The sequence below is a fragment of the Bicyclus anynana genome, chromosome 18, assembly GCF_947172395.1.
Source record: "Bicyclus anynana chromosome 18, ilBicAnyn1.1, whole genome shotgun sequence".
Taxonomy (NCBI): Eukaryota; Metazoa; Arthropoda; class Insecta; order Lepidoptera; family Nymphalidae; genus Bicyclus; species Bicyclus anynana.
Window position 1 is genome coordinate 6,520,907 of NC_069100.1, and position 26,754 is coordinate 6,547,660.

The following is a 26,754-nucleotide window of genomic DNA, read 5'->3' on the forward strand; positions in this document are numbered from 1 at the left end:
TTACCATCAGGTGAGATTGTGGTCAAGGGCTAACTTGTAAAGAATAAAAAAAAAACCTGCTCCAATGTGGATTGGTAATATTATGGTGATAATGTATAATAGGTATATCACTGATGTTAATGATAATTAATGTGCCGGAGGTCCTGTGTTTGATCCCCGGCTGGACCGATTGAGACATACGGCCAAGAGATTTAGCATTCTGGTGTGATGACGTGTAGCAACTGAAAGGGTTGTGGATTTTCAGCCTAACTTGTGTGGCGCTTTGCCCTGATTGTTTAACCCCATATAGTATAAGCCTGAGAGCTATAGGGCCAGCGTCAATTAAATAAAAAGAATTGATAGATATACAAGTTTGAGAACTCACATATTATAGTAGATTGCCCAGCATGTAGGTGTGTCGAGGAACTATGATCTGCTCCGCATGAAACTGCTCTCCTAATCTGAGGTTCTATCACCGCAGCTGGTTTCTGGAAAGTGAAATAAATCCGGGCAAACACAGCAACTCGGTACTGTGTCTGCCGGCTGTAACACTGACCTTCGAGTTACTCTAGGCAACTAAGGTAGTGTTGAAGCCCTAGATATAGGTTGTCCTGACCGTAACGTGTTATCTACATATGATTCATGAATTTATACTTTGTTACAGGGGTTAGATCCTATAGTTTCCTACATGACCAATTTGGGAAATCGTTGAACGGAGCGCTCCTACTTCCTTGTCTGTCAACGTCTGTGGCCTTTAAGGCAGTGGGATTAAGAACGACTGTGGACTTATGAGTTCTGCCTTTGCTTTCCTCTGTACGGAAAGAACTGTGGTCTCACGGAACTGCCACGACTCTCTTCCTTGGTGGAGAGTAACTGTGTGGACTTATTTGGGGGACTAGGTTGCCGTGGTTCTTAATCCCTTTATATCTAGAAGAGATAATGTGGCCTGCGATACAACCTTTCTAACTTACCGACCCATTTGCTGTTTATGCAGCGGATGCGGGGCCCGTTCTCCCATTCAGCGTTTCTGCTCAATGAGAGAACGTCGTAAGTAGGGATCTGCATGGATCCCAGCCGTCCGCGACGGCGTTCGTGGGTCCACTTCTACCGGAGACAACGGCCGCCAATCTCGGTAGAAGAACCAACAAAGAAGCCCAACATGGCATACTACATTCTATTCTACCCTAATATAAAGACTTGGGGGCGGGACAATTTCACTCATCGGTATCTTTTCTTAGTGTGCACGGCCAACCTGGCTAGGCCCATTTCTCTATTGTGGGTCCCTCTGAACTGATTGTATATGTTTAAGGGACCCTTGGTTACCCCCCCAACGCGTGTATTATAATTAGATAAATTCAATCCCTTAAAATCACATAAATCTCTGGAAGTATTATGATTAACTTGATACACATTTAAACCTTTCATATATTTAAAGAATATTAAGGGAATAGTTATAGGAAATATCACTTGTGAAAAATTATGAGAATCAATCTATAAACTAGGGACTCACGTTATGATTGGAGTTCAAGCTGCTACCTGCTGCACCCAGCGTCACCGACAAAGTGAGGAATCCAACCGCAACAGTTAATGTTATAGTTCAAACTGTCGTACACTTCCGACGATGCGTTTAGAAACTTACCTTTAATCAAGTACCTTTGACAAGTTACTAATCTAGAATACGTTCGGAAACTTACCTTCGAATCTCAGACTTCAGACTTGGCAACCCTGTTGACTTTGTCGGTCACTCTGAGTGCTATCCTCTGAGCTCCTCTGGGCTTCCTCGATATTACTATTAATTTTCGTGACATCATTCACGACAACTTGTAAAGAATAAAAAATATAAAATAAAAGAGTAACATTTTGCTCTCAGTAGAGGATTGTATATCTAAATGCCTAGATAAACTGACTCTGCAAACCCATTGTTATTATGACACTGTTGTTGGCTGGTGAAGCAATCCAGGAATAAAACACCCTAAAGAACTGTTCAAATCCTTTAATAATAAGTCTGCTTGTGAAGTCACTCATCACACACTTAGGTAAACCTATGTATATTAGTGCTGACTCATACACTGGGATAAAAATAACATGCGGACTTTCTTTAGAGACAGAGGAAATGCCCACCCTCTCCTTTTGCGCAGCCCGGATGTGCTAAATACTTCCCAACAAAGAAATTACTGCAGCAGGGACATGTAGTAGACAAATAGCGCGACCACTTATTAATCGGGCATTGTTCTTCAGTTGGCTAACTGTAAGTTAACCACAGTGTTACCAACTCTCCAAAATATTTATCCCTAAAGTTTGTGTCAAAAACCACTAAAATCGCCTTAATTATTGAGTTGTCCCCCTAAAAATATAAATTCATAATAATTTAGAAATAATATGTTTCAAAAGTCTATATTTAATACAGACAAAATATTACGTCTTTATCTGAAGATTCAGATTTTTTGAAATCATACAATAGATATGTTGACAATGAATAAATGTAACAATTTTTTTTATTCGATGAAGATTGCCGCCAGTTGCCTCAGAGTGGTTGTAGAGTAACGTATTATACGTCGTTATAAGTCGCTAGGTCAAGAAAGAAATATTAAAATTATCATCAATTTAAAAATATTAAAGAGTCAAAAAATCCCTGAAAATACCCCTAAAAATTTCAGACCCCTAAAAAAATCCCATTTCACTTATTTGCCCCCTAAATCTGGGGGGAAAACCCCTAAGTTGGGAACCCTGTCCACAGGTTAATAATATGCTATCATAGAGTACATTGAATATAGGGTATAGAGTCCTCAGATGCCATCTCCGCTTAGCGCCATCATGTGAGCAGATAGAGAACTACACCAATTATAATATATACCCATAAGTATAAAATGAGCGTCGAATTACGTATATATACCTATATCCATAGAGACATGAACATAATGTTTACCTACTAGTATTAACTGTTCTCTATTTTATTTAGGAATTCGGATACAAATAATAAAAACACAAATGGGATACATATAATTATTTATTGTTTCTCCTTTTGTGAACATAAACAACTCCGTCTCTTTGAATAGAGTCATCTTCGTCAAAACCTCTAGTAGTACCGCTTAACAATATATTTGTTGACTTACACCAATCAAATGTAAAAAATATGCACGAAAAAATAAAAAAGAACTCTACTAAATCTCAAGACAAGACATATATAACAGAGTTCTCGGAATCCAAAGTAAAGCACAGGTCAAAACGATTTATAACAGTCACCAAAATCACACCAAAAACACTATGAAGAAAGCAAAAGAAATAAAACCGTTTCGTCTACAAAATTAAACAAAATGTCACAAGCCGTACAAGGTTATATATTTTTTTTTAATACCTGGCTTAAGATTACCTCAGAATCCTGCTGGTCAAAGTGCCTTAAAGCGCCATCTATTGAGCAAATAGGGAATTAAGGAGGCATATGCAATTTGTACTGAGGTTGTAATGTACAGACTGATTACACCCTGTATGCTATGTTTCACCACAGACTAATAGGATACTACGTTATTTTGACACTAGCCTACACAGACAACAGGGAGATAACCAAATAGTCCAAATAGCCCTTGGTTAAACTCGTTAATTGCGTTTTGTTACTTGAGTTGCATGTACCATTTTCTCACGCTATTTTCTTCAATAGTACATATTTTTCGTCAATTTTAATGCTTCTTTAATGTTTTAAGTAAAAGAATTAAAACTTTGTTAAAATATATGCATTATTATGGAGTTTGATGATATATTATAAATATAGTTTCACTATCGTTTTGCATAAACAATACGCAATCTTCATGAATGATTTCAGTTCATCGTTCACCATCCGGTCTTCATATAATGAACTGATTTACACAATACCAATGTAAAGTTACGATTGATCGTTGATCGTAGCCGATCGTATGAACTTTACGATCAATGAACTCCGTTAGACAATTAGGCCCCAGATGAGTGATAGTAGTAGAAATTAGTGGAATAATCTTATTTACAAAAAAAAATATTATACGTGTAAAAAAATACATACCTGTAATTTTTAGATTTCGCCGCGCATGGCCATTTGATGTTTTAAAGAGTTCTGTGGTCATGCACGGTTTTATTCTGTCAAATGTCAATGTCAAATGTCAGCTGTCAAATTGAAAAAGTGTGGTTGACGACTGAATTGTTTAGAGGTTAAAAGTTAAAACTAATTTGAAACGTTTTGTAATTTAAATAGCTTTATATTGTTTATTTAAAGATTGTGCTTGTGAAGGATTATAACATAAAATGTCGTTTCTTTGATAACTTTCAGGTATGTGTTTTGATATGTAACTTTCAATTACTTGTACAGTAGACATTATTTAAAAAAATAAATAAAATCTTTGATAACTTTCAGAGCAACATATTTGATTTAAAAACTTCACAAACATCCCAGAATAGAACATTATAAAACGACATTTTTGTTCATAAAGAGCATCATAAGATAAAATGGAAAAACTTTGTTTCGTGTTTACAATACTCCCGGCCAATGATGGAAAATCAAACATGTTTGGTATAACATCTATATGTACAAGTGAAGACAAAGTGTACGCTATACCACAAGATCGTCAGGGTATTTCACATCACAAAGAAATTATGAAAACGGCTGCTTTTGCTAGGGTAAAAAACAGCATAAAGAAAAGATATCAGACACGAAGAATTTGGATAACAATGACAGAAGAACTTAAGAAAATCTACATAGACGAGGATGATAATCTACATTTTGAAGACCAATATCTTGAGGAAATAAACCAAGAACAAACTGCGACTGCACCAGGTAGCGAGACAAGTGTATTGGAAAAAATATTTGAAAAATTAATGCTACAAGAATCTAAACAGCAAAACGTAAAACACATTGCAGAGAGGTTTATCATTGAAAAATTCACCAGCAAAAATTCAAATGCAATCCAATGGATTGAAACTTTCGAAAAAGAATGCCAACGTTTTGATGTAATAGATGACTGTAAAAAAATTGAAATACTTAGACTATTTATGGATAAAAGTTGTACAGATTGGTACAGTTCTATGATTATAAAATTGACCATGGAGTCGGAATGGAAAATATGGAAAACCAAATTCTGCGAATCATTCTCTAACAAAGGGTGGAGCCAAATTACCTATGCTTTATCATTCAAATATAAAGAAGGATTACTAGTGGATTACGCCATAAGGAAAGAAAAAGTACTATTGGATATGAGAAAATCAATTGATACAGGTACCCTAATAGACCTCATTGCAGCCGGTTTGCCAGAAAATGTACTTAACAAAATTGATAGAGAAATATTGAAAGATACAGTGGATCTCTTTAATGAACTGGGAAAGTTTGAACATTTGGTAAATAAAAAGAATTATTCAAACTATAGAAAATATGGAAATTTAAGAGGCAATATCAAAAATGAAGATAAAAGCCCATGTAAAACTTGTGAAAAGTTAAATAAAGGGATTCGTTACCACCCGGAGTATTCTTGCTGGTTTAAAACAAGAGAAGAGGATAAAACAAAAGAGAAAAACATAAAACATGTGAACAACTCTGTGATAGAAGCTGAGTTACATGAAACCGAACAAAAAAACTAATAGTGACACCATTAATAAAAGTCAAACTGCTAATAAATGATAAATTAGAAATTTATGGAGTATATGATTCTGGGTCAAATGTCTCCCTAATTAATTCAAAGCTATTAAAAATAAAAGGCAAAGGAAACATTTGTGAACATGAAGCAAGTTTGGTAACAATTAATGGTGTTAAAAAGACAAGTGGTTTGACAAATTTGAAAATTAAAATATTTGAAATAGAAGAAAATGTTGAAGTATACATTATAGATAAACAAAATTTTAAATATGATTTTTTAATTGGATTGGACATGATAACGAAGTTCAAGCTAATACAAAATGAAGACTTAAACATTACCCAAAAAATAAAAAATCTGAATAAAGAGAAAATAGAAGATAGTCCAAAAACTATTGCTCAAGAGGAAATACCAGACAACAAAGATATGCTGAACAAATACACAGTTAATTTTAATGAACATGTAAAAGAAGAAGAATTCAAAATAAATGTTAGTCATTTAAATAAATATCAGAAAACAGAAATAAATAAATTGATCAACAAATTTAACAGTGTTTTTGCAAAAAATAAATTTGATGTTGGAACAGTTAATGAATATGAAGCCAGAATAGATTTATTAGTAGACAAATACTGCAGCAAAAGGCCCTACAGGTGCACAATGGAAGATAAAAAAGAAATAGAAGAACAAATAGGGAAATTATTAGACAGCAAACTTATAGAAGAATCCTATAGTCCATTTGCTGCACCTGTCACATTAGCATTTAAAAAAGAGGAAAATAAAAAATCCAGATTATGTATAGACTTCAGAGATTTAAACAAGATTGTAGTTCCAGAAGCTCAACCATTTCCTTTAATAGAAGACTTGATGACTAAAACCAGGAATTGCAATTTTTATTCAACACTTGATATAAACTCTGCCTTTTGGTCTATCCCTTTACGGGTAGAAGACAGGAAAAAGACAGGGTTTGTAACACAAGAGGGCCACTTCCAATGGACGTGTCTTCCTTTTGGTCTGAAAACTGCGCCAGCTATTTTCCAGAGGATTCTGAGTAATATACTAAGAAAACACAAACTCACAAATTTTGCTGTGAATTACATAGACGACATATTGGTATTTTCAAAATCCTTTGATGAACATATCCATCACCTAACACAACTGATGGGGTGGGAAATGGTGGCAGTGACTACGCACAGGTGTGCGAGCTGTGCTATTGGGTCCTGTCACAAGTCAGATGTTACACGTCCCCGTCGTCCACCCTGGGCAATGTTGCAGTATCTAAACCGGGCTCGCACCTTTTCACATCCAACCTCGGGCTGCAATAGCGGAGTATCATTCTGGCGGTACACTGTGTACACTCCCATACACTGTTGTACTTTTCCTCTCCTATACCCACATCCCCTCCCACCTCCTGTCTAATGCCCACCTTAAACCCAATCCCCTACCAGTCCTTCCAAACTCTCCTCCCCCTCAATTCCCTACTGTCTAAACACACCCACACCCCGGAGGAGAAAACCTCGACTCCAAAAATCCCCAAATCCAAGGTGTTATACGTACCGTGCCGAAGGATGCATGGCTGAGGGGGTGCTCAGTCCTTAACGGAGTCTCCTCGACACCAGGGCAAATCGAGGTAGCATCATGCCCTTCAGGCGGCAAGCGGGGCTCTGCTGTCTGTGACCGCTTATTTCCCTTGCTACTCGTGGGACTTGCTGGAGAATTCAAATCTACAAGTTTCTTTTGCCACATCTTGTGGCACCAACTCTAAGGCGCAGAGGCCTGTCGTAGACTCTGCAGAGCCTGGAACTAGCTCGTTCACTTTCGGGAGTGGCCAGAAGGTCGGCGGAGACGTCATCGCCTCCGAAACGCCTATGGAAACACCCCTTGTGTGCGAGACAAAACCACAAAGCCAAGGCGCTAGACGCAAAAAACTCTGTGGTGCTGCGCGCAAGCGCCTTCACCGGCTTGTAAAGGATGGGGGGCTAGAATACAATGAAGCCCTCACCCTATGCCGCAAGCCCTGGGCGGAATTACCTGTGGAGAAACCAATAGCCTCCAACGAAAGCCGCAAACGCGGCAGATCGGAGGAGGAATCTCCAAAGGCAAACCCACCCAAGGCACAAAAAATGTCAACGACGCCTGACGGACGCACTAAACCGGCCGCCAGCTATCGGGACATTACAGGAGCTCTTCGTGTGGGGATTCGTAACTCGGAACCTATGACGACGGAGCAAATGGACCTTGTCCGTTCGGCACTTATGGAGGTCATGTATCAAACATGTCGCACCATAAACGTCGAAAACATGGGCAAGGGACCCAGGTTTCTTGGCTTCTCCCACAAGCCTGGCTGGATCCTGATTACTTGTGTAGACAAGGAAAGCCAGGACTGGCTTGTGGAAACAGTCAAAACCTGCAAACCATGGCCTGAGGCACAGCTTTCTATACTTCTGGAAAACGAATTGCCTAAGCCATGGACTGTGTCAACCTTCATCCCTAAGAATCTAGCGAAATCCACCAAGCTAGCACTAGGGATGCTGTGTTGGCAAAACCATGAGCTGAACCCAACTCACTGGAGGGTCCTCCATGAGAAGGCAGACGATAAGGGCATCCTAGCGTTTCTTTCTCTGGATGACTCCTCAATGGAAGTCCTAAAGAAGTATAATTTTAAAATATTCCTGGGCTTCTATTGGTTGTACTTCAAGCTCAGAGGAGGGCCTAATAGCCCAACCGAGCCAACAGCTGACACTCAGGACAGCGCAGACCACCCTATCCCAGGGCCGAGTGGAAACGGTGGCGGATCGGCCGCTGGACGTTCTATCGCCAGCGCAGGCCACTCCGCTGCCGGACCGAGTGGTTCTGGGAGGGGGAGGACAGCTGAAAGAGTGAAAGCTCTGGCTAACAAAAAAGCAACTGGCAGAGCGCCGAAGAATGCCCCACCCGACCGAGGTCGTCATTCGCCTCAAACGGATAGGGGCAGAGACCGGCCTCTACCGGTCATTAAAAGGGCCAAATAAATGGCAATCCAGGGGTCCATGGTGAGGTTTCTGCAAGCCAACCTCCAACACGCAATTGCGGCCTCTGCTATCACAGAGTGCTGCCTTGTTGAGGGGAAAGCAAACCTCGCCCTTATTCAAGAACCCTGGATCTCCAAAAGCGGTACTATCCTCGGGCTGAATGCTGGGGGTAAGTTACTATCACATGCCAACGGCTCGAGGCCCAGAGCGTGTATCGTTTTTGATAGATCTATTAACTTTCTGCCAATTCCAGGAGTCTGTACCGATGACCTTGTGGCAGCATTTGTAAACATCAAAGGGTGGGAAGGACGGAGGATAATTATCTGTTCAGCCTACCTACCCGGCGAAGTAACAAATCCTGCAAACGAGTTGCTCCCGGTAGTCGAATACGCCCGGAAACACAACGCAGAACTACTGGTGGGTTGCGACGCGAACGCCCATCACGACGCCTGGAGTAGCACTGACACGAATGATAGAGGTGAGTTTCTCTACGATTTCCTCTTAGCTAATAACCTTCAGGTCTTAAACAAAGGCAATGTACCAACCTTTGTCACAAAAACTAGAAAGGAAGTTCTAGACATAACCTTCGCCACCGTCAATTTAGCCAGGAGAATTAACGACTGGCAGGTGAGTAAGGAAAGTGCAATGTCAGACCATAGACACATAGGTTTTAATCTGACAACAAATTTTCCTATGGAAACGGTTACTTACAGGGATCCTAGGCGCACTAAATGGACGGACTATTGCAGCAGCCTGCAGTGCAACCTAGAGGTAGTACCTAAAAGTATAAAAACGCTAGAAAGTCTGGATCTAGCAGTTGAAGTTGTCACCGAAGGAACTATTAAAGCCTTCGAAGACAACTGTATGCTCAAGACCAAGACTTCTAAACACAAAGTGCCGTGGTGGAACTCAAAGCTTAAGCGCTTGAGGGACAAAACACGCAAACTATTCAACAGGGCTAAGACGACCAAGGAGTGGGACATCTACCGAAAAGCCCTAACCGAATACAGCAAAGAAATTAGGAAGGCTAAAAGAGCATCATGGAGAAGATTCTGCGAGGAAATAAGCAACTTGCCTCAAGGTTCCAGACTCCAAAAACTGCTCTCCAAAGCCAAACCTAATCAGCTAGGCTTGTTAAAAAAGCCTGATGGTTCCTTCACATGTGATGAGAAGGAAACCCTAGAATTGCTAGCACACTCTCACTTCCCAGGAGCGGTCAGTACTAACGCTAGAACCTTGGCGCAGGCTCCATGTAGGCCTCATATCGAGGACTGGAGAAGGGCCACCATAGTTTTCAGACCTGGAGCAGTGAGGTGGGCTATCAACTCTTTTGAATCGAACAAAGCTAGTGGGATTGATGGAATAACACCTCTTTTATTACAAAGAGGTGCAACCCTGCTGATCCCACATCTGGTCAAAATCTTCAGGGCGAGCTTTGCCTGGGGATATATTCCAGAAAACTGGACCAAAGTAAGGGTCATATTCATACCTAAAGCGGGAAAAAAGGACTACGCCATGCCTAAAGCCTTTAGACCCATAAGTCTCTCTTCATTTTTACTAAAAACAATGGAGAAGGTACTGGATAGGTATATTAGGGATGGGATTCTCATTGAGAGACCCATCCATATAACCCAGCATGCCTATTGCAGAGGACGCTCCACAGAAACCGCCCTGCTAAGCCTGGTTGATAAAATCGAAAAGGCACTGGAAGACAAAGAAATCGCCCTCGCGGCGTTTCTAGACATTGAGGGAGCTTTCGATAACACTCCCATCCGAACATTGGTGAATGGTCTAACCAACAAACGGGCTGACCCAACCACTGTTCGCTGGGTTGAAGCGATGCTCTCAAACAGAATAGCCAGATTTAAGCTAAACGACATCTCGACTGAAGTGCTTACGACAAGGGGATGCCCGCAAGGCGGGGTCTTGTCACCCCTGCTATGGACCCTTGCAGTCGATCACCTGCTGTATAAGATGGCTGAACTCCGCTTAGATACCCAGGGATACGCGGATGACCTGGTAATCATTGTGAGAGGAAACTGCCAAAGTACTATTTCGTACCTCATACAGAAAGCACTAAACACCATTGAAAGATGGTGCAAAGACAATGACTTATCTGTTAATGCAGATAAAACAGTCATTGTCCCATTCACCAATAAGCACAAACTCGAAAAACTCGAGCCGCCTATTTTGAATGGAAAACACATTCCGTTCTCGTGCGAGGCTAAGTATCTGGGTATTACCTTAGACCAGAAACTTACTTGGAACTCTCACGTGGATGGTACACTTAAGAGGGCGAAAACAGCCCTCGGTATCTGCAGTCGACTGGCAGGAGCACGATGGGGGCTGAAACCTAAAATAACCCTCTGGCTCTATACAGCTGTGGTGAGGCCGATTGTATCTTACGCCTCAACAGTTTGGTGCAGGAAAACGATGCAGAAAACCACTCAAAGTAAGCTTAGCAGTCTTCAAAGATCTGCCTGCTTGCTTATAACCGGAGCCATGAACACCTCACCTGGAGCAGCTCTTGATGCACTACTTAACCTCCCGCCCCTGTTTCTCTATTTGGAAAAGGAGGCAAGAGAGGGCATGTACAGAGTAATCTGCCAGAAAGAGGTGAACTGGCTTTCTCAAGTTATGAGGAACCTACAAAACTCAGTACTTGATATCCCAGTTTTGGGGATGCCATCAGACAATATGACCCCAAACTACTACTTCCAAAGGAACTACACCGTTGAGATACCCGATCGGGACAGGTGGCTAAAAAATGAAATAACTTGGAAAGCGGGAAGCCTAAAGTGCTACACCGATGGTTCCAAGTCAGGAAAAGACGTAGGCTGTGGAACCTATGGAGAGAAGCCCAGGGTGAAAATTCACCGGAACCTGGGAACGTATACCTCCATCTTCCAGGCAGAGGTGTACGCCATCATTGATTGTGCGGAAGCCTTGCAGCAAAACAACTACGTTAACAGAACTATTTATATTCACTCTGACAGCCAAGCGGCTCTTTCAGCCTTGTCCGCGGAGGTTATTACCTCTAGACTTGTTGAAAACTGCTGGCAATGTCTGAATAACTTGGGCAACCGTAATCAGGTTATCCTTCGCTGGGTTCCAGGGCATGCAGGAATAGTCGGCAACGAAAAGGCGGACCAACTTGCGAAACTAGGCGCGAGGTTACCACAGACAGGACCTGAACCCTTCTGTGGTATACCTAAAAGCCTAGCCAAACTCACCCTGTTAACTTACTGTTACTACGACACCCTTATTCGCTGGAGAAAACTTCCAGGAATGAATCACTCAAAAGCGCTAGTAAAATCCTTCAATAAGAAGGCTGCTTCAGACCTACTAGCGCTTAGTAGGAAAAACCTATGTATCTTAGTGCGGGCACTTACCGGACACTGTGGACTCAATAGACACATGTTCAATCTTAAACTCCGGGACACAGATCTGTGCAGACTCTGCCTAGACGCAGAGGAAACACCTATGCACATCTTATGCAATTGCCCAGCTCTAATACATAAACGCAACCTCCACTTAGGGCATTACACAATGGATCCAGAGGAGGTGAAACACATCCCAGCCAAGAAACTGCTGCTGTACCTGGCAGCAACCAGTATTGGAGGGGATATCTAGTCAGTGGCGATCACAATAGATCGGCAACGGTCAACGTGATACAGGACCTCAAGAGACCTGCAGAGCCGCGACATCAAGAAGAAGAAGAAGAAGAAGAACACAACTGATGGAAGCCATAAAAACAGAAGGATTCAGACTAAAATTTAAAAAGTGCACATTTGCATCAGACTCTGTGAAATATCTGGGCCATATAATTCAAAACAATTCTGTTAAACCAGTAAAAGATAATCTCATATCAATAAGAAATTTTCCTACTCCAAAATCACAAAAGAATGTAAGACAGTTTCTAGGTAAAATTAATTTTTATAATGAATACATACCAGAAGTGCGATAATATTAGATCCACTTCATAATTTACTTAGGAAAAATCAATCATTTTTTTGGTCTGACCTATGTCAGGAATCCTTTGAAAAAATAAAAAATCTTCTATGCTCTCAACTAGTTCTACAAATTTTTGATAAAGATTTACCAATTAATATTTACACAGATGCTTCGATAGAGGGTGTTGGGGCAATTTTAAAACAGGTGCAGCCAGATGGAAACGAGAAACCAGTAGCTTACTTTTCTAAGAAACTAAATGGAGCTCAAAAGAAAAAAAAGGCGATATACCTGGAGTGCTTGGCCATTAGAGAAGCGGTACGATATTGGCAATATTGGCTGATTGGAAAGTCGTTTACAGTTTACTCTGACCATAAACCACTAGAAAATATGAATTTGAAATCGAGAACTGATGAAGAATTGGGTGACTTGACGTATTATCTATCCCAATATGATTTTAATATTAAATATGCTCCAGGAAAAGAAAATTTGGAAGCTGATTGTCTTAGTAGAAACCCTGTGTTGGAATCAAATGAAAACACAGATGAACAATTAAAGATTGTCAATTTGGTTACCTTAGAGGATATTTTAAAAGATCAGACACAAAATGAAGAAATACAAAAAAATAAAGAAAAAGTTTTGCATAAACAAAACATATGCTATAAAAAAGTCAGAAACAGAGAAAAAATAATATTATCTGAAGAATTCAGTATCAAATTTTTAAAAAATATACATGCAAATTTGTGTCACATTGGAATAAGGCAAATGCAGGACACAATCAGTTCAGTGTACATAGCAAGAAATCTCACGAAAAATATTAGAAAAATATGTAGAGAGTGTGAGGTTTGTATAAGAAATAAATCAAGAGGTCAGTACAAATTTGGATTTATGTCTCATTTAGGTCCAGCCAGAAAGCCATTCGATATCGTCTCTATAGACACAATAGGTGGTTTTGGAGGGTCGAGATCTACCAAAAAATATCTACACTTATTGGTGGATCATTTCTCAAGATACGCATTTATTTTAACTTCAAAAACTCAAAGTGCAAACGATTTTATCAAGCTAGTGAAAAATATCTCAGAAACAGAGGACATTGGTATGCTGCTTACCGATCAATATCCAGGTATCAATTCGAAAGAATTTAAGGAATTCTTGAACGAGAAAGAGATAACTTTGGTATTTACTGCAGTGAACGCACCGTTCTCAAATGGTCTAAATGAGAGACTTAATCAAACTTTAGTGAACAAAATCAGATGCAAAATTAATGAAGACAAAGCTAAGAGAGCATGGACAACAATAGCTCATGAATGTGTGACGAAATATAATGAAACTATTCACTCAGTTACTGGCTTTTCACCAAGTTATCTTTTATATGGGTCAGATGTCTCAATTTTACCCAAGGAGTTGAAACAAGAAAAAACACAGTATGATTGGGTCAGAGACAGGACTAAAGCACTACAGAATACAATGAAATCACATAACTACAATAAAACACTATTTGACAAAAATAGAAAATTCCATGAATTTCAGGTCGGTGATATGGTTTATGTGGAAAACGGGAACAGGCTAAATAGGAAAAAACTTGATGAACTGAAAATTGGACCATTACGGATTGTTGAAAAAGTTTCAAAATCAATATATAGAGTTGATACAGGGCACAAGAAAACAGAGTCAAATCTTTTTCATGTCACAAAACTAATTCCAATTCCTACCATTCAAGAAGGAGGAAAGAAAGAAGTTAAAGAATTATAGCTGTAATAAAAGAAAATTTACCCCAGTAAATTTTCCTCCTTAGGGGGGGAGATGTAAAAAAATACATACCTGTAATTTTTAGATTTTGCCGCGCATGGCCATTTGATGTTTTAAAGAGTTCTGTGGTCATGCACGGTTTTATTCTGTCAATGTCAAATGTCAGCTGTCAAATTGAAAAAGTGTGGTTGACGACTGAATTGTTTAGAGGTTAAAAGTTAAAACTAATTTGAAACGTTTTGTAATTTAAATAGCTTTATATTGTTTATTTAAAGATTGTGCTTGTGAAGGATTATAACATAAAATGTCGTTTCTTTGATAACTTTCAGGTATGTGTTTTGATATGTAACTTTCAATTACTTGTACAGTAGACATTATTTAAAAAAATAAATAAAATCTTTGATAACTTTCAGAGCAACATATTTGATTTAAAAACTTCACAAACATCCAAGAATAGAACATTATATACGTAATTGAAATAAAATAAATACAACTACATCTAGTCACGATTCTTGCAGTAGGTGTGGGATTTGAGCTTCATTTTTTATAGTAATTATAGCAGAGTTCTCATTCTTCCTTACATACACTTTTCCATATGATGTCCAACAAAATTTGTATGTTTTCGTCTTCACCAGTTCACGCGCAAGAAAATAAAGACGAGCATCTTTAGGGGTAAGTTGGTCCGATATAAAAATCGGGGTCTCTTCTGAGGTGCGGCAACCCAAATTTTTGGCACACAACTTTGATTTATATTTAACATTAAAGTTTTTACACATCTTTAGCATATCGGCTTTTAGTATGGTAGATGATGTTTCAATAACAATAGGTGTGTTTGTGACTCCTTCTCTCTTCCCGCGAACTCTATAAATATCTATTATGTCAGATTTTGTAAGACTACTACCAACAGACTTTGACAAACAGGTCACCATTTCAATTAAATCTTCTTTCGACTCTGTTATCTTTTTAGGCGCATTTTTTATTTCAAAATTGGCTTTTCTGCCGACTCTTAGCAATTCATCCATTTTCTCCTCTAGTGTAAGTATATATTTTCTGTCCTCTTTAGCCTGCGATTCCAATTTTTCAATTTTATTTTTATAGTCCTCATTTTGTGCTATAAGAAAGGATATAGTTTTCTCGATATTATTGTTGGACTTTTGTATGTCCTTAAAAGTCGGTGCAATCTTTTTTATCTCTTCAACTTGCGCTGAAAACAAAGTCTTTATTATTGGATAGAAGCAGGCGTTACTTTGCGGAAGTTCATCATGATTATATAATGATTTATTTATTTTGCTATCATCCGCGAAAATTCGGCGAACCCATGCGACAACGTCACCCAGGTCCCACAAAATACTCTCTACGTACGTTTCACCCCGAAACCGGAGCATCCTCAGGAGATGTTGACTCTACAACGTGCAATTGCAAAGTGTCGTTTTCGACCTCTGCTTCGTCTTTTATAGACCAAAAAGTAGGTGGGGCAAGAGGTGGGCGTTGCCAAGATACTCATAATATAAGCGATTTATCTCGCATCGCATTCAAACATTTTTATTAGTGGTGACTTCGATAACTCTATTTGTTCATTTAATAAGGTAATTCCTGACTTATTATGTTTTATTATTTCTAATTGTTCCAAAACGCATAGTCGTAGGCCTTTATTGCAAGTGTGTAAAATGTCATACATATGATTATCTGCCAGCTTATGACCAGTATCTAGGAGATGCTTTGCAAAGTGCGACCTTTGTGGACGGTCATTTCGAACAGCGGATATGTGTTCCTTGTAACGTGTATCAAAATTCCGACCGGTTTGACCAATATATGTTGCATTACATTCAGAACATTGCAATTTATATACTCCCGATTTATGTTGCTTTTCTAGTTTATCTTTACCATTGCAAATATTTTTAAGAGAGTTATTTGTTCTGAAAGCCACATTTATATCATGCTTTCTAAGTGTTTTTGCAATACGTTCCGACACTGGACCAAAGTATGTTAGACTAGCTTTAAATTTTTTTTTTATTTAGGTTTTTCTAATGGAATTCCATAAAGTTCTTTTCTAATCAACACCAATTGTTTCTTATTGATTATTCTATTCACAATATTCGGGTTGTATCCATTCGAAATGGCCATGCGATATATTATATTTAATTCCTTGTTATACTGATCCCTAGTTAGAGGAATGGACATCAGTCTATGAACATAACTATGGAAAGCTGCTAATTTATGTTGCCATGGATGACAAGATGAAGCTGGTATGGTTATATCTGTATAAGTTGGCTTACGATAAATCCCAAAGTGATGTCTATTATTAACTCTAGTGATTGTTACTGTATAATCGACCATTCGACGCGATGTGCCGATAGATGGCAGTGTATGTGAAGTCCGCAACTTTGTATCGCGATATCGAGTGGTTCGTACGAAAGGTATATATTGTGAAGTTTTTTACAATAAATGAGATTCGCAGTGGAGCGGCCGAGTGCCTTGGTTGTTTTATTCTCTCTCTGGTGCGGATCCCGAGATTTGTACATGGTCCAGCGAACCGAATAATTTGGAGGAGGAGCCAGTGTGCATCCTGATCGGCTGGTGGTTTGGAGCAGCCATCAGGCCCAGGCAGTTGTGACGTCAGCGGCAGCCAACTATGTCACGCGGATACGTCAGCGGCAGGAGTGAGCGAGAGGGAGAATAGCCGTCTGCGCAGCGCAGTGACGTCAGTGAGTGAGCGAGAGGGAGAGCAACCGACTACGTCAACTGTCAAGTAAGAAGTATTGTGTCAATTTGGACCTTCTGTCAAAGTCAGCTGTCAATGTCAAGATTTGGACCTTCTGTCAAAGTCAGCTGTCAATGTCAAGATTTGGACCTTCTGTCAACGTCAGCTGTCAGTGTCAAGATTGGACCTTCTGTCAACGTCAGCTGTCAAAGTCAAGAAGACATTTAACTTAGAAAATTAAAGTAGTGCATGGACATAGACTAATAAACGAAGAAAAGTGAAGTGACGGGGAATCCATGCCAAATTTCGTCTGTATGACAATTGTCAAACACTTAGAAAATATTCGTTGTTTACATTGACTTAGAATATTTCGCGTTAAAAAAGACTTGTAAAATTTTCGTGTGTTACCTCAGGACTTAGAAAATATTTTAGTATTTTTGCACTTGTAAAGTTTTGCGTTTTATATAGATTTCGATTATTTTGTGAACAGTAAATTGGATTGTTTGAATTTAACCTAGAAGTTTGTGACTTTGTTACAATTTCATGATTGCGGATAGTTTTTTTGGCTTGTTTGAATTGAATGTGATTGTTGCGTTTAATTTGTAGGTAGGTAGTTTACGAACTTTAATGTGAATATTTGGTTAAATTATATAGTTGTTTCTTCTATTTTTGTGATTTAGTTATTTGGTAAGTAGTTGTATTATTTTAATATAAAATGGAAGGACTAATTAGAGTACAAAATAATTCTAAGAATCTAATAGAAAAGCATTATGTTAATTTTAAAAAATCTCCTAAGGATCGTTTAACAGTAATTTACATTAAGGCTAGATTAGAGTCATTGGAACAGTTATGGAAAACATTTTTTGTCAATCATCAGAAAATAATACAACTAGCTTCAGATTCGGATCTAACAACTAATGAGTATATTTCAGATGATATGTTTTCGGTAGTTGAAGAAATTTGGATTAAGTATAAGTGTGATCTCAATGATGCATTATCTAAATTGAATGTTTCTGTATCAAGTCCAAAGGAATGTAATAGTAGTAGCAGTAATATTAAACTACCAAAAATAGAAATCCAAAATTTTAATGGAAACTATTTGGAGTGGACCACATTTAATGATTTATATACATCTTTAATTCATAATAACGCGTGTTTAGATAATGTTCAAAAAATGCAATATTTAAAGAGTTATCTGGACGGCGAGGCAGCCCAACTTCTCAGGCATGTTGCTGTGTCTGCCGACAACTATGAGTCTGCATGGGCCACCTTACAGTCTAGATACTCAAACAAGAAACATTTGGCTACTTGTTTATTAGATAAATTGTTAAGACAATCAAATGCTACCGAAACAGCTAGATCAATAAAAAATCTTTTAGATACTACTTCAGAATGTCTAAACGGTTTAAGAAATATGGGAATCGCAGTAGAGCACTGGGATATAATTATTATACATATTATAAGTTCTAAATTACCTAGTGATAGTAGACTTAAATGGGAGTCTTTAATTAGTACAGTGGATGAGTTACCTACTTTAGATCAATTTAGAGAATATTTACATAGTAGATTCAGGTCATTGGAGTTTTTAAACAATCAAACAAAATCTACTACGAATGTATCAAAAAGGTACGCAAATGTTAATTCTGTTAATACAACAAATCTAGTTTGTCAATTTTGTAAAGAAAATCACAAATTAATAAATTGCAAAGAGTTTGCGAGGTCGGATTATGATACAAAATTGAATTTTGTCCGAGCCAGTAGGTTATGTTTTAATTGCTTGTCGGATCATTATGTTTTTAAGTGCCGTCAATCCTCGAGATGTAAAATATGTGGAGCAAAACACCATTCCATCCTCCACCACCACAAGGTGTTAGGTGATGGTGATTCCAATGGTGATGGTGTAGTTGTATCTCCGCCAACCAAATCAGAGACCAATGTGGTTACCTGTTTCTCTAATTTTCATAGCCAAGTGCTCCTGGCTACAGCAGAGGTTCCGATTGAGTCAAGAACAGGTGCGCTTCTTCCATATAGATGCTTATTGGATCAAGGTTCAACGGCTTCTCTTATCACGGAGGCCGCTGTTCAAGCTCTTGGACTGAAGAAGATACCCAACAAGGTCTATATTTCTGGAATCGGAGGTCGAAATGAGTCTTTAACTTCTTTATGGGTAGTGGAATTAAAGCTAAAGTCATTTTATGACCCTACGTTTACTTTGGTTGTCAAAGCCCACGTGCTTACCAAATTAACGTCATTTATTCCTGCAAAACGGGTTGACGTTCCGTTTTGGCCAGAACTTTCTAGTCTGAAGTTAGCCGATACGAGGTTTGGCATACCAAATAAAATAGATTTGTTGCTTGGTGCAGAAGTATATAGCCAGATATTAGTAGAAGGTCTTATCAAAGGTCCGCCTGGGTGTCCAATAGCGCAGAAAACCCTACTGGGTTGGATCTTATCTGGTAAAATTCAATCAGATAAGTCTGAATCGCACCAGGTTACGAACGTAATCGTCAGCATGCACGCCCAGTCTAAAGAGGACGATATATTAAGAAAATTCTGGGAGTTAGAATCGGATGAGGTTTCTAACAAGAAGAAAATGTTGACTGATGATGAAGTTATGTGTGAAACGATTTTTGAGAGAACAGTTTCTAGAAATAATGGTGGTCGATACATGGTGAAGAGTCCTTTTTGTGAAGACAATCCAATCGGTAAACATCGGAAGTTAAGAGAAATTGCCATGAAGAAATTGCCGGAGTTGGTTCCTGATGAGCAATGCAATGAGCCTGGCGTAGTATATTTACCGCATCACGCCGTAGTTTTTAAAGATAAATCAACGACGAAAGTAAGAGTTGTCATCGATGCGTCTTGCTCTGGAATTACCGAAGTAAACTCAAACAATGATCATCCTGTAGGTCCATCATTTCAGCATACTCTGAAGCATATCATTTTGCGATGGCAAAACCATACACTTTGTTTGGTATCGGATATTGATAAGATATATCAACAAGTTAAAGTTACACTAGAGGATGCAGACCAGTTACAGCGTATTTTGTGGAGAGATGAATCTGGAACAACACAACAGGACAGAATGTCACGTGTTACTTTCGGGAAAGCGTATGCATATTACCCTGCTGCTAATGTCCTGCAGCAACTAGCCACAAATGAAGATATATACAACGCTGCTGCTGTAGAGAAAATCCTGCAAGATATTTACACGAATGACCTCATGACGGGCTATCAAACAGTAGAAGAGTGCATGCAATTAAAAAATGAAATAAGTTATATCTTAGAAAAGGGAGGAATAGTGGTACAGAAAGGAGCTAGCAGTAGTAAAGCAACTATGGAGAAATTAGAAAAGGGAAGAGGAAACAAGCAGGCAGAGTTAGAAATAGGAACTGAAAAAGAACTTGAAGTTACACAGAAAGTATTAGGACTTACTTGGGATAGCAGTACCTACAAGTTTAAATATAGTATTCGTCTCCCTCCTATACAACTTCCAGTAACGAAGAAGAAGGTTACTCCGGACATTTCGCGTTGGTTCGATCCTATAAGATGGATCGCCCCAACTATCATTTCTGCAATGTTTGCTTACGTACGATCAAGGATAAAAGATATCTGCCGATGGTGATAAGATTTAAGTAGAACATGGAATCTTGGCTGAGCGAAGAAGTTATTAATTACAGTCCACATCAAGAATGCCAAGATACCAATTTAGAAAGAAAGTTTGATAGAATTGAGCTATTGTTAAAAGTAGAAAGAAGAGTGGATTTTTCAGGATTCTCATTGCAAAACTTAATAGAAAGAACGAGTAGTAAGGAGTTTAGCAAGGGTTCTTTCATGTGAAGTAGAATATATCACTAAAATCGGATCCTCTTCGGTAAGAAGAGTATAGTCGTGGTTTTCTCAATCCGTTTTTAGACAGCGATGGTTTGTTACGAGTTAGAGGAGGTTTGCATGCTATAAATGGCACAACTTATCATCGCTGAAGCACATGAAAGAAAACAAGGAAGACCTTAACTAGTGTTAAATTCATTTGGTCGAAGTATTGGATTTGATACAAGTAGATTAGTTGGATTTTGATTCACAGGTTTACGTCATTCTTTTCAATGAATTTAGTAACTTATGAGTTAGTTACTTGCATCTCGTTAAAGAAACGCAAAGTATCTGTGTAGGACGCTGCTTGGTTGAGATAAAATGGAATTATCCGGTATCGAATCCCACCCTACACTCTATACTTCGATGGATTATAGGAAGCTGAGATCCAGTCAACCAAACATCATCTCAAAGCAAGATTGAAAGATGACGCTCAAGATCCATACGTCAAACGTCAAACATTAGTGTACGAGATTCGCATTGGAGCGGCTTCGTGCCTTGGTTGTGTTATTTCGCTTCGGTGCGGATCCTCCTTAGATGGCAGCTCATTCAAAAAATGACGCAAGACTTTCGAGACGGCGGTCAAATAAAAGATATGATTTAGTTTCTGCACCATTGCCGTTGGAATCGTCATTTTTTTGAAAGTTGGAGACGTAGTCTTATTCAAGGAAGATAATCTTCCTCCAGGTTGATGGTTTAATTATTTAAAGCATACTGGTTCGGACAATGTCACCCGTGGTGTGAGTTTAAGATGGCATTGTGATTAAAGACTCGTTACCAAATATTGTATATGTCAGTTAATGATTTCGGTTATTTTGTCTTCAAGAGTCATTATTATTCCTTCGAAGTTTTCTTTAGAGTTTAGTTTTGCATTGAGCGTTTCTGTAGAATTGTTAATTGTGTTAAGTATTTAGTTAGTTTAGATTTCACATTTGTTATACTTGTAGTTTGAAATGTTGTGAGTTCATTATACATTTTCTCATATTGAACCAAACCTTTGTCAAATTATTTAAAGGTGTAAAGTTTTTTAAAGTGTTTAAAGTTAATGGTGTATTATGAACCGTTGGTTCATGGTGGGCGGAATGTATAATCGACCATTCGACGCGATGTGCCGATAGATGGCAGTGTATGTGAAGTCCGCAACTTTGTATCGCGATATCGAGTGGTTCGTACGAAAGGTATATATTGTGAAGTTTTTTACAATAAATGAGATTCGCATTGGAGCGGCCGAGTGCCTTGGTTGTTTTATTTTCTCTCCGGTGCGGATCCCGACTTTGTACAGTTACATCAAGGAAATTTAAAGAATTATTCTGTTCTATTTCTAATTTAAATTTAATTTTTGGGTGCAAATTGTTTAATTTATCTACAAAGACATCCAATTGTCTGTCCGTTCCAGTCCAGCATATAATTATATCGTCTACATATCGATAGTAATATAAAATGTGATTATTTTTAACAATATTTTTATTTTCAAAGTCATCCATAAATATGTCAGCCATTAAGGGACTCAAAGGTGATCCCATAGCTAGCCCTTCATTTTGCTGGTAGTAATCATTATTAAATCTAAAATAATTTTGTTCCATACATATATGTGTTAACTCAATCAACTCTGCCATTTCAGTAGGATGCGTTTTATTTATTTCTAACAATTTATTTAAAATGTCCAGTGTTTCGTTTACTGGAACATTAGTAAATAAGCTATCGACATCTAATGATATTAATTTACAACAGTTAGGTAAATCTATATCCTTGATTTTGGTGACTAGTTCAACAGTGTTTTTAAGTGCAAATACTGGCCGAAAAGAGGTTTTTAGTTTAATAATATTATTTAATTGCTTTGCTAGCTCATATGCTGGGGCTCCAATATAGGAGACAACTGGACGCATTGGGATGTTATCCTTGTGAATTTTAGGTAAGCCATACAAAAGTGGGGCATGAGTGTTCATTACAATAGCCTTTTGTTTAGATGTACATTTGGGGAATATAAATTCTGATTTATTTATAGCTAGTCTAACTATTGCAGCAAACTTTTTAGTTGGATCTGTTGATAATTGATGGAATTCGTCTCCAAGAAGTATATCTTTTACTTTATCCACATACTCGTCCCGTTTCATTATTATAACTGTATTACCTGTATCAGCTTTAGAAATTACAATATTATCTCGTGCAATAGTGCTCTGTAACGATTTCAATATTTTCATGTCCTGATTAGTTGATAAAATAAAAATAAAAATGTAACACTAATAAAAATGTTTGAATGCGATGCGAGATAAATCGCTTATATTATGAGTATCTTGGCAACGCCCACCTCTTGCCCCACCTACTTTTTGGTCTATAAAAGACGAAGCAGAGGTCGAAAACGACACTTTGCAATTGCACGTTGTAGAGTCAACATCTCCTGAGGATGCTCCGGTTTCGGGGTGAAACGTACGTAGAGAGTATTTTGTCGGACCTGGGTGACGTTGTCGCATGGGTTCGCCGAATTTTCGCGGATGATAGCAAAATAAATAAATCATTATATAATCATGATGAACTTCCGCAAAGTAACGCCTGCTTCTATTCAATATTTAAAAGAGGTTAGCTTAACCACGCAGGCACGACTCTATATAAAATTAACCAAATTACATCGACTTGCAGTTCAAAATGTTTGGTTTAATCAACAATGTAAACAATTAAATTTAGTACCAAAATATATTAATATTTCAACTAATATGCATAGCCGATCAGCCGATATTGCTATTAAAAAAGCTCAAAAAAATTGGCTTAATGAAGAATCACGTAGTTGGTTCACAATTAGAGATAATTTGAAGCTACATTTAAAAATATTGTATTCTGAACTCACATACAAATTACATAACGTAGAATTTGATCTGTTAGATAGCAAAGCAAGGGATTTTGCCTCAATAGAGTGCCACAAAAAATACATTACTCAGCAAAAGAAATTACAATTCTTACAAACTAGTTCCTCTAGATCCCAGCTAGTAATAGATGACAATGCAGTTACTGACAACACTGATCACGATTTCTATCCTCGTGTTAAAAATCTTACTGATACGGTTTTTTCAAAGCATGAGATGACACTTTTAGAGAAAGGTTTAAAATTCAATATCCCAACTGTAAACTCTAAAAAATCGCTTGAAACACTAGCAGTAGATACAGAATTAGCTATAACACTTCATAAGAAAGGGGACATTGTTAAAAATATTATAGCGCACGATATCAATAACACTCACACTCTCACAATACCTAATCAGGACATGAAAATATTGAAATCGTTACAGAGCACTATTGCACGAGATAATATTGTAATTTCTAAAGCTGATACAGGTAATACAGTTATAATAATGAAACGGGACGAGTATGTGGATAAAGTAAAAGATATACTTCTTGGAGACGAATTCCATCAATTATCAACAGATCCAACTAAAAAGTTTGCTGCAATAGTTAGACTAGCTATAAATAAATCAGAATTTATATTCCCCAAATGTACATCTAAACAAAAGGCTATTGTAATGAACACTCATGCCCCACTTTTGTATGGCTTACCTAAAATTCACAAGGATAACATCCCAATGCGTCCAGTTGTCTCCTATATTGGAGCCCCAGCATATGAGCTAGCAAAGCAATTAAATAATATTATTAAACTAAAAACCTCTTTTCGGCCAGTATTTGCACTTAAAAACACTGTTGAACTAGTCACCAAAATCAAGGATATAGATTTACCTAACTGTTGTAAATTAATATCATTAGATGTCGATAGCTTATTTACTAATGTTCCAGTAAACGAAACACTGGACATTTTAAATAAATTGTTAGAAATAAATAAAACGCATCCTACTGAAATGGCAGAGTTGATTGAGTTAACACATATATGTATGGAACAAAATTATTTTAGATTTAATAATGATTACTACCAGCAAAATGAAGGGCTAGCTATGGGATCACCTTTGAGTCCCTTAATGGCTGACATATTTATGGATGACTTTGAAAATAAAAATATTGTTAAAAATAATCACATTTTATATTACTATCGATATGTAGACGATATAATTATATGCTGGACTGGAACGGACAGACAATTGGATGTCTTTGTAGATAAATTAAACAATTTGCACCCAAAAATTAAATTTAAATTAGAAATAGAACAGAATAATTCTTTAAATTTCCTTGATGTAACAATCACTAGAGTTAATAATAGACATCACTTTGGAATTTATCGTAAGCCAACTTATACAGATATAACCATACCAGCTTCATCTTGTCATCCATGGCAACATAAATTAGCAGCTTTCCATAGTTATGTTCATAGACTGATGTCCATTCCTCTAACTAGGGATCAGTATAACAAGGAATTAAATATAATATATCGCATGGCCATTTCGAATGGATACAACCCGAATATTGTGAATAGAATAATCAATAAGAAACAATTGGTGTTGATTAGAAAAGAACTTTATGGAATTCCATTAGAAAAACCTAAATAAAAAAAAAATTAAAGCTAGTCTAACATACTTTGGTCCAGTGTCGGAACGTATTGCAAAAACACTTAGAAAGCATGATATAAATGTGGCTTTCAGAACAAATAACTCTCTTAAAAATATTTGCAATGGTAAAGATAAACTAGAAAAGCAACATAAATCGGGAGTATATAAATTGCAATGTTCTGAATGTAATGCAACATATATTGGTCAAACCGGTCGGAATTTTGATACACGTTACAAGGAACACATATCCGCTGTTCGAAATGACCGTCCACAAAGGTCGCACTTTGCAAAGCATCTCCTAGATACTGGTCATAAGCTGGCAGATAATCATATGTATGACATTTTACACACTTGCAATAAAGGCCTACGACTATGCGTTTTGGAACAATTAGAAATAATAAAACATAATAAGTCAGGAATTACCTTATTAAATGAACAAATAGAGTTATCGAAGTCACCACTAATAAAAATGTTTGAATGCGATGCGAGATAAATCGCTTATATTATGAGTATCTTGGCAACGCCCACCTCTTGCCCCACCTACTTTTTGGTCTATAAAAGACGAAGCAGAGGTCGAAAACGACACTTTGCAATTGCACGTTGTAGAGTCAACATCTCCTGAGGATGCTCCGGTTTCGGGGTGAAACGTACGTAGAGAGTATTTTGTCGGACCTGGGTGACGTTGTCGCATGGGTTCGCCGAATTTTCGCGGATGATAGCAAAATAAATAAATCATTATATAAAGTCTTTATTGTGTCCATCATTTCCTCCCTGAAAGTGGATAACTCTGAAGTGGCAATCTCATCGAACTTTCTTTTGTTTCGAAAGGAAACGAAATTTGGCCGGAGCTATCCAAGTTAGGGTCTGACATTGACTTGTCCATCATATTAGTAGCTTTCTTTTTTTTTATATTATGTCTATGTTAAAAGGATATCATAGAATCCAGTATTGTTTTATGATCAATGACCACAGAAAAAAAAACAATTTAGTTTAATCTATGTCTCGAATGTATATCAATGGTTCTGGGTACCAGGATCGCATAGGACCTCGCAAGTAAGTAGGCTCGGTCACACGGTCACACATTATTCTATGATCAATGAATGACCAGGGAAAAAAAACAATTTAGTTTAATCGATATCTGGAACGTATATCAATGGTTCTAAGTACCAGGATCGCATATGACCTCGCAAGTAAGTAGGCACGGTCACACGTTAAGGCAAGATAGCGTCGAACAGGCGGCGCCTGCGCTGGTTAACTCCCTCGGCAAGATGGCGTCGCTGGGTAGGAGGGGCTTGCAACTTATAGCAATGGCGGCTTCTTGAGTTCTCCTGGAGCGCATGCGCTCTGTTTACGTGCAGTGGCACTAGATGGCGCCACTCACACTTTAGATCGCGCTATGACTTTTTCATACTAGAGTATATGAG